Source organism: Bos grunniens, chromosome 3, assembly GCF_055505025.1.
Source record: "Bos grunniens cultivar Pamir isolate PY7600 chromosome 3, Bosgru_T2T1.0, whole genome shotgun sequence".
NCBI classification, from domain to species: Eukaryota; Metazoa; Chordata; class Mammalia; order Artiodactyla; family Bovidae; genus Bos; species Bos grunniens.
In genome coordinates this window covers 12941543-12952538 of record NC_141167.1, presented here as the reverse complement: position 1 = coordinate 12952538, position 10996 = coordinate 12941543, and the positions used below count along the sequence as shown (strand labels likewise).

Sequence of the window (10996 nt, the reverse complement as noted above, 5' to 3'; positions counted from 1 at the left end):
CCCAAGCCAGGCCAGGCTGGGCCAGACAAGACGCTAGTGACATAATAAAGCCCCTCTTTTGGAACGCCAACAAGAGGAGTTGCCATAGGGCTGGGAAACTGATGGGAAGGAACTGGATTTAAGATGGCACTAGGACCTCCACAGCTGGAGGTCATTAACTCTATTAATATGACTCAGGTTCAGTTCCTTGCCTCTGCTTTTTCTGTTTTGCTATCAATTAGGTAGCTCTCTCTTTTTTCCCCCCTTCTATTTCAAACCCCTGAGAGACAACATTTGATTGGTTCAGTTGATGACCACTGTCTCCTTGTAGGGCGTGTTGTGTCAGGCCATGTGATAGGCTATTAGGTAGCCTATGGGATGAGCTGCTCTTGTGTCAGGTGCTCATGTATGGCCCAATCAGATGTCAGTGCTGAGCTGGCTGTCTTTGGCAGGGTAGATTCAAACAGAAGTTGTTGCATGGAGGCAGACATGTCCTGTGTGAATATAAATCCTGATACTTCATTCAGTAGATTGTGGTGAGTCCTGCAAGGTCCTTGAGGATGTGATTTTTATTAAAAAAACATATTTATGTATTTATTTTTGGCTCTGTTGGGTGTTCATTGCTGCACAGGCTTTTCTCTAGTTGCGGCAATCAGGGGCTACTAGTTGCGGAGCAGGGAGCAAGGACTTCAATAGTTGGGACCTTTGGGCTCTAGAGCACAGGCTCAATAGTTGCAGCACACGAGCTTAGTTGCTCCGTGGCATGTGGGGTCTTCCCAAACCAAGGATTGAACCCATGTCTCCTGTGTTGGCAGATGGATTCTTTACCATTGAGCCAAAGAGAATCACCAGAGGCAGAGAACGGAGGGAGGGAGGCCATGTGATTGGCTGCTGCCTCAGCCCAGTGAAAGATGAACTGAGTTGGTCGAATTTAGAAGATCGGGCTGGCCTGGATTTGAGTAGGAGAGTGAGTATCCTAGGGTGCCAAATTTAAGGAAGCACTCATTTTCAAGGATGTTCTTGCCTGCTTCACCTAACCCTGGGTTGGGGCAGGGAGGAGGTGGTTGGTGGAGAAGGCAGCTGAATTTGTAAGCCCTAACTGGTGGGTTGCAGGTGAGGCTAAGGCTGAGGCTTCTGATGTTATGGACCTCCAGAGGATGAAGAGGCCAGGCCTGGAGTTGGGGAAGCAGAGGAAGCAGGGGCAGGTTTAGGAGGAGGCCAATAAATTCACTTTGGTGTGTGCTGAGTTTCAGGTGCTTGTGGGATATTAAAGGTGATATTTCCAGTAGACAGATGGGAATATGGGTTTGAAGCATGGAGAGGAGTCAGAGATGGCGAGATGACCTTTGGACTAGTGTCAAGTGTATAGTCTACGAGGCACTGTGTGTGCCGGGCAGAGAGTATATGCTCAGGAAATGTTAATGCTTGAAGTCCTGGGAGTAGACCTGCTCCCCCAGGCAGTGGTGCAGGGAGGCGTGGGTCATTAGTGGCAAAATGTCAGGCATCTAACAATATTCTCTGGGTTAGAGGCATTTGTGAATAGAAGGAAAGTCTTCAGGGGTCCTTGAGATAACCACATGCTCATATTTATGTATTTGTCTTGTCCTTGGGAATGGATGGAGCGTGAATATCTAGTTGAAGGGTTAGGACCAAGGGTCGGGAGATCTCTTCCCTCTTCTCTGACTGTAAAGGTCTTTGCTCATCTAAGAAATGTCTTTTTGGAATCACCTGGAGATCATACCTGAATGGTCTAGTGGTTTTCTCCACTTTCTTCGATTTCAGTCTGGATTTGGCAATAAGGAGTTCATGATCTGAGCCACAGTCAGTTCCTGGCCTTGTTTTTGCTGACTGTATAGAGCTTCTCCATCTTTGGCTGCAAAGAATATAATCAATCTGATTTCAGTGTTGACCATCTGGTGATATCCATATGTAGAGTCTTCTCTTGTGTTGTTGGAAGAGGGTATTTGCTATGACCAGTGCATTCTCTTGGCAGAGCTCTATTAGCTTTTGCCCTGCTTCATTCCATACTCCAAGGCCAAATTTGCCTGTTACTCCAGGTGTTTCTTGACTTCCTACTTTTGCATTCCAGTCCCCTATAATGAAAAGGACATCTTTTTTGGGTGTTAGTTCTAGAAGGTCTTGTAGGTCTTCATAGAACTGCTCAACTTCAGCTTCTTTAGCGTTACTGGTTGGGGCATAGACTTGGATTACCGTGATACTGAATGGTTTGCCTTGGAAACAAACAGAGATCATTCTGTCACTTTTTAGATTGCATCCGAGTACTGCATTTCGGACTCTTTTGTTGACTATGATGGCTACTCCATTTCTTCTGAGGGATTCCTGCCCACAGTAGTAGATATAATGGTCATCTGAGTTAAATTCACCCATTCCAGTCCATCTTAGTTCACTGATTCCTAGAATGTTGACGTTCAGTCTTGCCATCTCCTGTTTGACCACTTCCAATTTGCCTTGATTCATGGACCTAACATTCCAGGTTCCTGTGCAATATTGCTCCTTACAGCATCAGCCCTTGGTTCTATCACCAGTCCCATCCACAACTGGGTGTTATTTTTGCTTTGGCTCCATCCCTTCATTCTTTCTGGAGTTATTTTTCCACTTATCTCCAGTAGCATATTGGGCACCTACCGACCTGGGGAGTTCATCTTCCAGTATCCTATCTTTTTGCCTTTTCATACTGTTCATGGGGTTCTCAAGGCAAGAATACTGAAGTGGTTTGCCATTCCCTTCTCCAGTGGACTGCATTCTGTCAGACCTCTCCACCATGACCCAACCATCTTGGGTGGCCCCACGTGGCATGGCTTAGTTTCACTGAGTTACAAAAGGCTGTGGTCCTAGTGTGATCAGACTGGCCTGTTGTCTGTGACCGTGGTTTCAGACTGTCTGCCCTCTGATGCCCTCTCTCAGTGCCTACCATCTTACTTGGGTTTCTCTTACCTTGAACATGGGGCACCTCTTCACGGCTGCTCCAGCAAAGCACAGCTGCTGCTCCTTACCTTGGATATAGGGTAGCTCCTCTTGGCTGCCGCTGAGACATTGTACAGGAGACAGTAATCAACCATCCCCAAGAAAAAGAAATGCAAAAAAGCAAAATGGCTGTCTGAGGAGGGCTTACAAATAGCTGTGAAAAGAAGGGAAGGAAAAGCAAAGGAGAAAAGGAAAGATATACCCATTTGAATGCAGAGTTCCAAAGAATAGCAAGAAGATAAGAAAGCCTTCCTCAGTGATCAGTGCAAAGAAATAGAGAAAAACAATAGAATGGGAAAGACTAGAGATCTCTTCAAGAAAATTAGAGGTACCAAGGGAACATTTCATGCAAAGATGGGCTCAATAAAGGACAGAAATGGTAGGGACCTAACAGAAGCAGAAGATATTAAGAAGAGGTGGCAAGAATACACAGAAGAACTACATAAAAAAGATCTTCACAACCCAGATAATCACGATGGTGTGATCACTGACCTAGAGCCAGACATCCTGGAATGTGAAGTCAAGTGGGCCTTAGAAAGTATCACTATGAACAAAGCTAGTGGAGGTGATGGAATTCCAGTTGAGCTATTTCAAATCCTGAAAGATGATGCTGTGAAAGTGCTGCACTCAATCTGCCAGCAAATTTGGAAAACTCAGCAGTGGCCACAGGACTGGAAAAGGTCAGTTTTCATTCCAATCCCAAAGAAAGGCAATGCCAAAGAATGCTCAAATTACCGCACAATTGCACTCATCTCACACACTAGTAAAGTAATGCTCAAAATTCCCCAAGCCAGGCTTCAGCAATATGTGAACCGTGAACTTCCAGATGTTCAAGCTGATTTTAGAAAAGGCAGAGGAACCAGAGATCAAATTGCCAACATCCACTGGATCATGGAAAAAGCAAGAGAGTTCCAGAAAAGCATCTATTTCTGCTTTATTGACTGTGTCAAATCCTTTGACTGTGTGCATCACAATAAACTGTGGAAAATTCTGCAGGAGATGGGAATACCAGACCACCTGACCTGCCTCTTGAGAAACCTATATGCAGGTCAGGAAGCAACAGTTAGAAGTGGACATGGAACAACAGACTGGTTCCAAATAGGAAAAGGAGTACGTCAAGGCTGTATATTGTCACCCTGCTTATTTAACTTCTATGCAGAGTACATCATGAGAAACGCTGGGCTGGAAGAAGCACAAGCTGGAATCAAGATTGCCGGGAGGAATATCAATAACTTCAGATATGCAGATGACACCACCCTTATGGCAGAAAGTGAAGAAGAACTAAAGAGCCTCTTGATAAAAGTGAAAGAGGAGAGTGAAAAAGTTGGCTTAAAGCTCAACATTCAGAAAATGAAGATCATGGCATCTGGTCCCATCACTTCATGGGAAATAGATGGGGAAACAGTGGAAACAGTGTCAGACTTTATTTTTCTGGGCTCCAAAATCACTGCAGATGGTGATTGCAGCCATGAAATTAAAAGATACTCCTTGGAAGGAAAGTTATGACCAACCTAGATAGCATATTAAAAAGCAGAGACATTACTTTGTTGACAAAGGTCCATCTAGTCAAGGCTGTGGTTTTTCCAGTGGTCATGTATAGGTGTGAGAGTTGGACTGTGAAGAAAGCTGAGTGCTGAAGAATTGATGCTTTTGAAGTGTGGTGTTGGAGAAGACTCTTGAGAGTCCCTCGGACTGCAGGGAGATCCAACCAGTCCATCCTAAAGGAGATCAGCCCTGGGTGTTCATTGGAAGGACTGATGTTGAAGCTGAAACTCCAATACTTTGGCCACCTGATGCGAAGAGTTGACTCATTTGAAAAGACCCTGATGCTGGGAGGGATTGGCAGCAGGAGGAGAAGGGGACGACAGAGGATGAGATGGCTGGATGGCATCACTGACTCAATGGATATTGGTTTGGGTGGACTCCGGGAATTGGTGATGGACAGGGAGGCCTGGCATGCTGCAGTTCATGGGGTCACAAAGAGTCAGACACGACTGAGTGACTGAACTGCACTGAACTGAACTGGAGGTCATGCCTGGTCATGAGTGGAGCTGAGAGCATGACCCTCCACACCTGTGTGAGATCTCGGCTGTGTCTTTACAGTCATGAATTCACTTGAGCTCTATTGTTTCCTTGTGACGGAGAATACAGAAGACTCATCCCCATTTTATAGATGGAGCACTGAGGCTCTGAGTTGGTCAGGGAAGGCTGGATTAAAATCTTGGTCTGCTTAAAAAGATATATTCTCCTGAACCTGGAAGTCATCCTGTATTCTAGGCTTTCCTGACATATATGATAATAGGATAACATCAGAGCTATATTTGTTATTTTGTTATTCAGTAGCTAAATCATGTCCGACTCTTTGCCACCTCATGGACTGCAGCATGCCAAGCTTCCCTGTCCTTCACTGTCTCCCAGAGTTTTCTCACACTCATGTCCATTGAGTCGATGATGCCATCCAACCATTTCATCCTCCGTTGCCCGCTTCTCCTCCTGCCTTCAATCTTCTCCAGCATCTCCAACGAGTTGACTCTTTGCATCAGGTGGCCAAAGTATTGGAGCTTCAGCTTTAGCATCAGTCCTTCCAGAGCTATATAAATGGCTCATATTTATCAAGGACTTATTATGTGCTGGATACTATATGTGTATATATATATATATTTAATTAACAGCTCTGCTAAAATTCGTTATTTATTATTGGCTGCGCTGGGTCTTTGTTGCTGCGTGTGGGCTTTCTCCAGTGGCTGCTCGTGGGGACTACTGTCTAGCTGCAGTGTGGGCTTCTCATTCCAGCGCCTTCCGTTGCTGTGGAGCCCCGGCTCTAGGGCTTCAGTAGTTGTGCTGCACTGGCTTAGTTGCACTGCAGCACGAGGAACCTTCCTGGACCGGGGATTGAACCCATGTCCCCTGCATCCTCAAGCAGGTTCCCAACCAAAGCAGATTACCAGACCACCAGGGAAGTCCTGGATACTATATTTTTCATTTAAACCTCATTTAAGCCTCACAACAATTCTGTGAGGTAAGCGCTATCATCCATCTATTGGCAAGAGTAAAAAAAGACAGATAACCTCCAGTGCTGGCCGTGGTGTGGGAAGAAAGCTCTTGTGTACATCACTGAGGGTGAGAATTGCTTAGAAATGTTAGGGAACAAAATCAGCAGTAGCAATTAAAATTTAAAATACAAACACCCTCTAATTCACAAATCCCTCTTTTGGGAATCCCTCCTATGGGAATAAAAACATCAGAGCACAAGTATAAGATATTCATTATAGCAGCATTTGTAGCACTGAAAAAGAAACAATTGAACATCCATCAAGAGGGAAGTAGCTAAGTAACTCCTGGCTGAATTAAGCTGCGGATGGTTCCACAGGCAGTGAGGAGGGGGAGCTATGTGCGCATGCACTGACCTGGAGAGTTGTTCGTGACTTACCACGTGAACAAAGCGAGTCTGGAGTAATGTGAATCCTGTTTTTAAAGTTAAATAAATCAGAAATAAAAAGACAAAAAGCCCTGATAGTTTTTTTGTGTTTGTATGGGCCTAGAAAATTATCTGGAAGGATGTGCACCATCTGTTGTGACCTTGGGGAAATGACTTTGAAGGCAGGGAGGGGGAGAAAATGAATTTTTCATGCACTTCTGCATTCCTCAACTAAGAGTGTGACAGTCATGGGTGGCTTCATAGAGGTGGTGACATTTGAGTTGAATCTTTTTATTTAAACTTTTTTTTTTGGTTGAGTTGGCTCTTGGTTGCTGGGTGTGGGTTTTTCTTTAGTTGCGGCAAGCGGGGCTCCTCTTCCTTGCGTGCACAGGCTTCTAACTGCAGTGGTTTCTCTTGTTGCGGAGCACAGGCTCTAGGGCAAGTGGGCTTCAGTGGTTGTGGCCCACGGGCTTAGTTGCCCTGTGGCATGAGGAGTCTTCCCAGACCAGGGATCAAACCTCGAGCTTCCCTGCATTAGGAACATGGAGTGTTAGCCACTGGACCACCAGGGAAGTCCTGAGTTGACTCTTGAAGGAAGAATGGAAGTTTGCCAGATAATGAGTTGGGAGAGGCAACATTTTAGGCAGAGGTGCAGAGATGCGGGGGTGGGGTGGGGTGGCTGCTTGCTTCCTACTCTGTGCCCCGAGCCTCTGAGGAAACAGTGCAGATTAAAATGAGATAACGTATGTGCAGCAGCTGGGGCACAGTGGACCTCAACTCCCGTGAACCAGGCTGTCTCTCCATATATCAGAATATGGATTAGAGATAGTATGTGGTGAATGCGTATTAGGTACAGGATGCAGAAGGGGTGAGGATGTGGGTGGTGGGGTTCATGGGCAGAGGCCTCTTCATTCTTTGTTTCTTTTATTCCTTCCTCTTCTCCTTTAATTAATTAATCTTCCTTGTGTTCTCCCCCAATCCCTCTCTTTCTGCTTCTGTTCCACTCAATCCCCTTTGCCCCCTCCCACAGGCACTTGCAGGGAGAGTTACTGCAGGACAGTCGGCTGGACATGCTGTGTACCATCTTGATCTGGGCAACTCAGGCAAGACCCTGGCCTGTGATGCCAGATCAACTTGGGTTCACATTCCAGCTTTTCCACTTACTGTGTGGCCTCAGGTTGGTGGTTTAGCCTCTCTGAGCTACAGCTTCTTCATTTGTAAAATGTACATAATGATTCTTTTCTCACGGGGCTGTTGTGAAGATGAAACGAGAAAATGTTTACATCTAGCACTGACTTCTTAATTTTCTTTCAGCCTGGTTTTGGAGAGGATTCTGGCTAAATCTGTGAACCTCTGCTGTCCCTTTTGTTTAAGGGGCTTCCTTTTTGCCTAAAAGCCAAACTTGAATTGTGGATTATCCATGGTCAGCGTTCAATTCTGCAGATGCTATAGGGTTCTGCTTGCCCTCTCTTCCTCTTAAACTCAGAAAAGAAAGTGAATCAAAACAGTTCCAGGCAGGGGACTTGCCTGGTAGTCCAGTGGATAAGAATCTGCCTTGCAATGCAGGGGACACGGGTTCAATCCCTGGTCGGGGTACTAAGATCCCACGTGCTGCAACTACTGGAGCCTGTGCGCCACAAGTGGAGAGTCCCTCTGCCGCAGCGAAAGATCCCACGTGATGCAGCTAAGGCCCGAGGCAGCCAATTTATATATTTTTAAATTAAAAAAAAGCCCTAGCGCCAGCAGCAGAACCTATATGACGGCCAGGACTGGCTCCCAGGGATGGTTAAAGGGGGGCAGCTGCGGGTAGCTGGGGGCAGACAGCAGAGGGTTTGGAGGCTCTCCAGCACCCACTGGAGTTCCTCCCTAGTTCTGTGTGCATGTGCGAGGGGTGCTGGGAAGGGCCCATTAGTGGTGATGGAAAGAACTCTGAGTTATTAATGGTGTTTGTAGTTATAAGCTCCGCTAACGACGATAAGCATGTGCATTGTAATAATGAGTGTAATGAGAACTTTCACAATGAGTTAATAGATCAGTTGTGACTTTGATGACTGTGGTAAGTGGGCTAGAGCATGATTCTATGTTCATAGCCTGGTCACAGCCCGGTGGAGGCACGGGTGCATAAGGGTAGGAGAGAGCCTGGGGTTAGTGGCAGCCGGGAGGTGGGCAGACCTGGGTGTGTATCTCTGCACAGTATCTTCAGAGCTGTGTGCCTTGGCATGGTTATGTTAACCTCTCTGAGCCTCAGTTTTCTCATCTGTAAGTGGGAGGATAATAACACCATCCTACAGACCCATGAGGATTAAATGAGACAATGCACCGGAAGCAGGCCATGCTTCTTCCATCAGGCACTGGCTGCTTTGATGAGTGCCACCCATGCCCCAGCTGCTGGCCGTTTGTGCTGCTGTTCCCTCCGCCTGGCATGCTCTCCTCCCAGACCTTTACCTGGCTTGCCCCTCCTGCTGGCACATCTCTGCTCAGATGTCACCTCATCCGGGAGGCCTTTTCTCACCTCTTATCCAAAACAATGCCCCACACTCAATCCCTCGTCTGCTTTATTTTTAATCACAGCTGTTGACATTTTATATATGTAGTGGTTTAGTACTTTATTGTCTGTATCTCCCTCTTGACTATAAGTGTCTTAAGAACAAGGGCTTGTTTTCGGTTCACTGTGGAATCTCCAGTGGTTGGAACAACACCGGCTCACAGGAGGCACTTGGGAATATTTACTGCATAAGTGAAGGCTTAGGGTATGTGCTTTATAAACAGTGACCAGGTTACAACTGTGTGAGCAAATGAGGAGGAACCAAGGCAATGAAGAAACTTCACGGTGAAGCTTCTCTCCAAAGGCTCCGTCTTCACAGGAAGACTCAGAGCCTCCTGCCCTCACTGCACAGCCCTCTCTGCATCACTGAGAGGGAGAATCACAAAGCTATGATTAATGATCTTGGATAAGGCATCAGACCGCACCACTGAGAAGAGATATGCCAGGCCTGGGGACAGCGCATCGAGAAGGACAAAGAGTAAGGTTGCTATGCCTGTGGAGCCATGAGAAGCGATCTTAGGAGTCCTTCTGCCAGTTCCCTGGATTCTGTCTGGAAAGTCTCCAGAAGTACTGTGTGCCCATGCGTCTGTTGTGAGGTGTGTGCTGGCGTGTCATTGTGAGTATGCCGGTGTGTGTGTGTGTGTATGAACCCACATCCTGTGTTTGTTTGCTTGTTTGTGTGTGTTGGGGAAACAATCACGTGTGTGACTGTCCACGAGTGTACTGGCGTGGGCATGTGTGGAAGTTTGGAGGTAGATGGTAGTGTGTGGGTTGGAGTATTGGTGAATTTGTTGTGAACCTTTGCTTGAGAGTGAGCTGGTGGTGTGTGTTCATGAAACTGTGTGTGCTTGTGTTGTGAGTGGGTTGGAACATGTTTTGTGTGTATATTCTAGCTCTGGAAGGGTGTGGATGATAAGAGGGTACGTGTGTTTGGGGCGATTAGGGTGTGAACTCTGTGACTGGTTCATCACGAATTCTTGAGGCCAGGTGCAGTGTGTCCTGAAGGCGTCCCCCCTTGAGGCTGGTGCTACCAAAGATACCAGTTGTATCATTTTGCTTGTGTGACAAGACATCCTGACACAGAGCCATGGAAAGAAAGGTGGGTCTCTTGGGAAGATTTCTGCTGATTGCTGCTGTTGGAATAGAAACACAATTATTTCATAAGGCTGGGATGGCAGTGTTGGAAATAGCCGAGTGCAGAACTGGAGCGACAGGGACCACATCCCATTTGATACTAATTGGTTTGATGATGATAATTGTTGCATTGCAGACGGTGTGACTATCTCCTAATTTAATATAATCAATAAGGTAACAACAGCTCAATGCAAATGAGATGTAGGGAACCATGGGGCCATTTGTAAGTTGTGTTCTTAATGCATTTTCCTAATTAGCTGTAGCCAGGCTCCCCTCCCCTGGAGTGTGGGAGAAGTGATCATCGAGATTGCTGTGCTTTCTCCAAACCTCCACTGTCAGAGAGGCTCAAGAAGGGCTCTTATCCTGGGGGCTCCCAGGAACCCATGGACTTTCTTAGGAGAAGCTGAAATAGAGTCAGGGAGCCCATAGTTCAATAGGACACTTCCCTGAAGATTCGCAATACTCCCCAGCTTGAACCCCTGTAGTTTCACTGTCTCTTCCATCTGATTAGGAGGTGCTCCAGGGCAAGGATTTTGCTTCTCCCATCAGACTGGTCACTTCATCACTCAGGGACCTATGTCTCTTTTATTGAATCAAGGCCCCAAATGCTACTGCTGATGCTTTATTTAATAGACCAGAGCCTTGCCAAGGCCGTGGTGGGGGGTTCCCTTCCAGAGCAGAGTTTTGATTCTGCTCTTGGCCTGGTGCTTGCCCAGACCTTGTGGGTGCGTGCATATATGTATACTGCAGCACGCTCCAGATAGTGTCGGGAACACAGCCTGCCAGCAGGGATGTGGCTGAATGTAGGACTTTGGAAGAGACTCTGGATCCAGACTGCTTGGACTACTGACTAGGCACCTTGGCAAGTCACTTGACCTCTCTGTGCCTCCACTTCCTCATTCTATAAATGCGGAAAAAATCCTTACTCATGGATC

General features: G+C 46.6%; 1 long non-coding RNA gene across 6 annotated transcripts in view; it reads left to right on the top strand.

The window, feature by feature from the left end:
- Positions 1-394: 394 nt before the first annotated feature.
- LOC147375010 (uncharacterized) overlaps positions 395-10996 on the top strand; it is a 32690-nt gene continuing 22088 nt past the window's right edge. For 5 of the 6 annotated variants that reach the window (XR_015161507.1, XR_015161506.1, XR_015161505.1 and 2 more), the window contains exon 1: positions 401-515. This is a non-coding gene — a long non-coding RNA (uncharacterized LOC147375010). Of the gene's footprint in view, positions 516-10996 lie in introns of all 6 variants that reach the window. The other variant, XR_015161504.1, reaches the window with a different exon arrangement.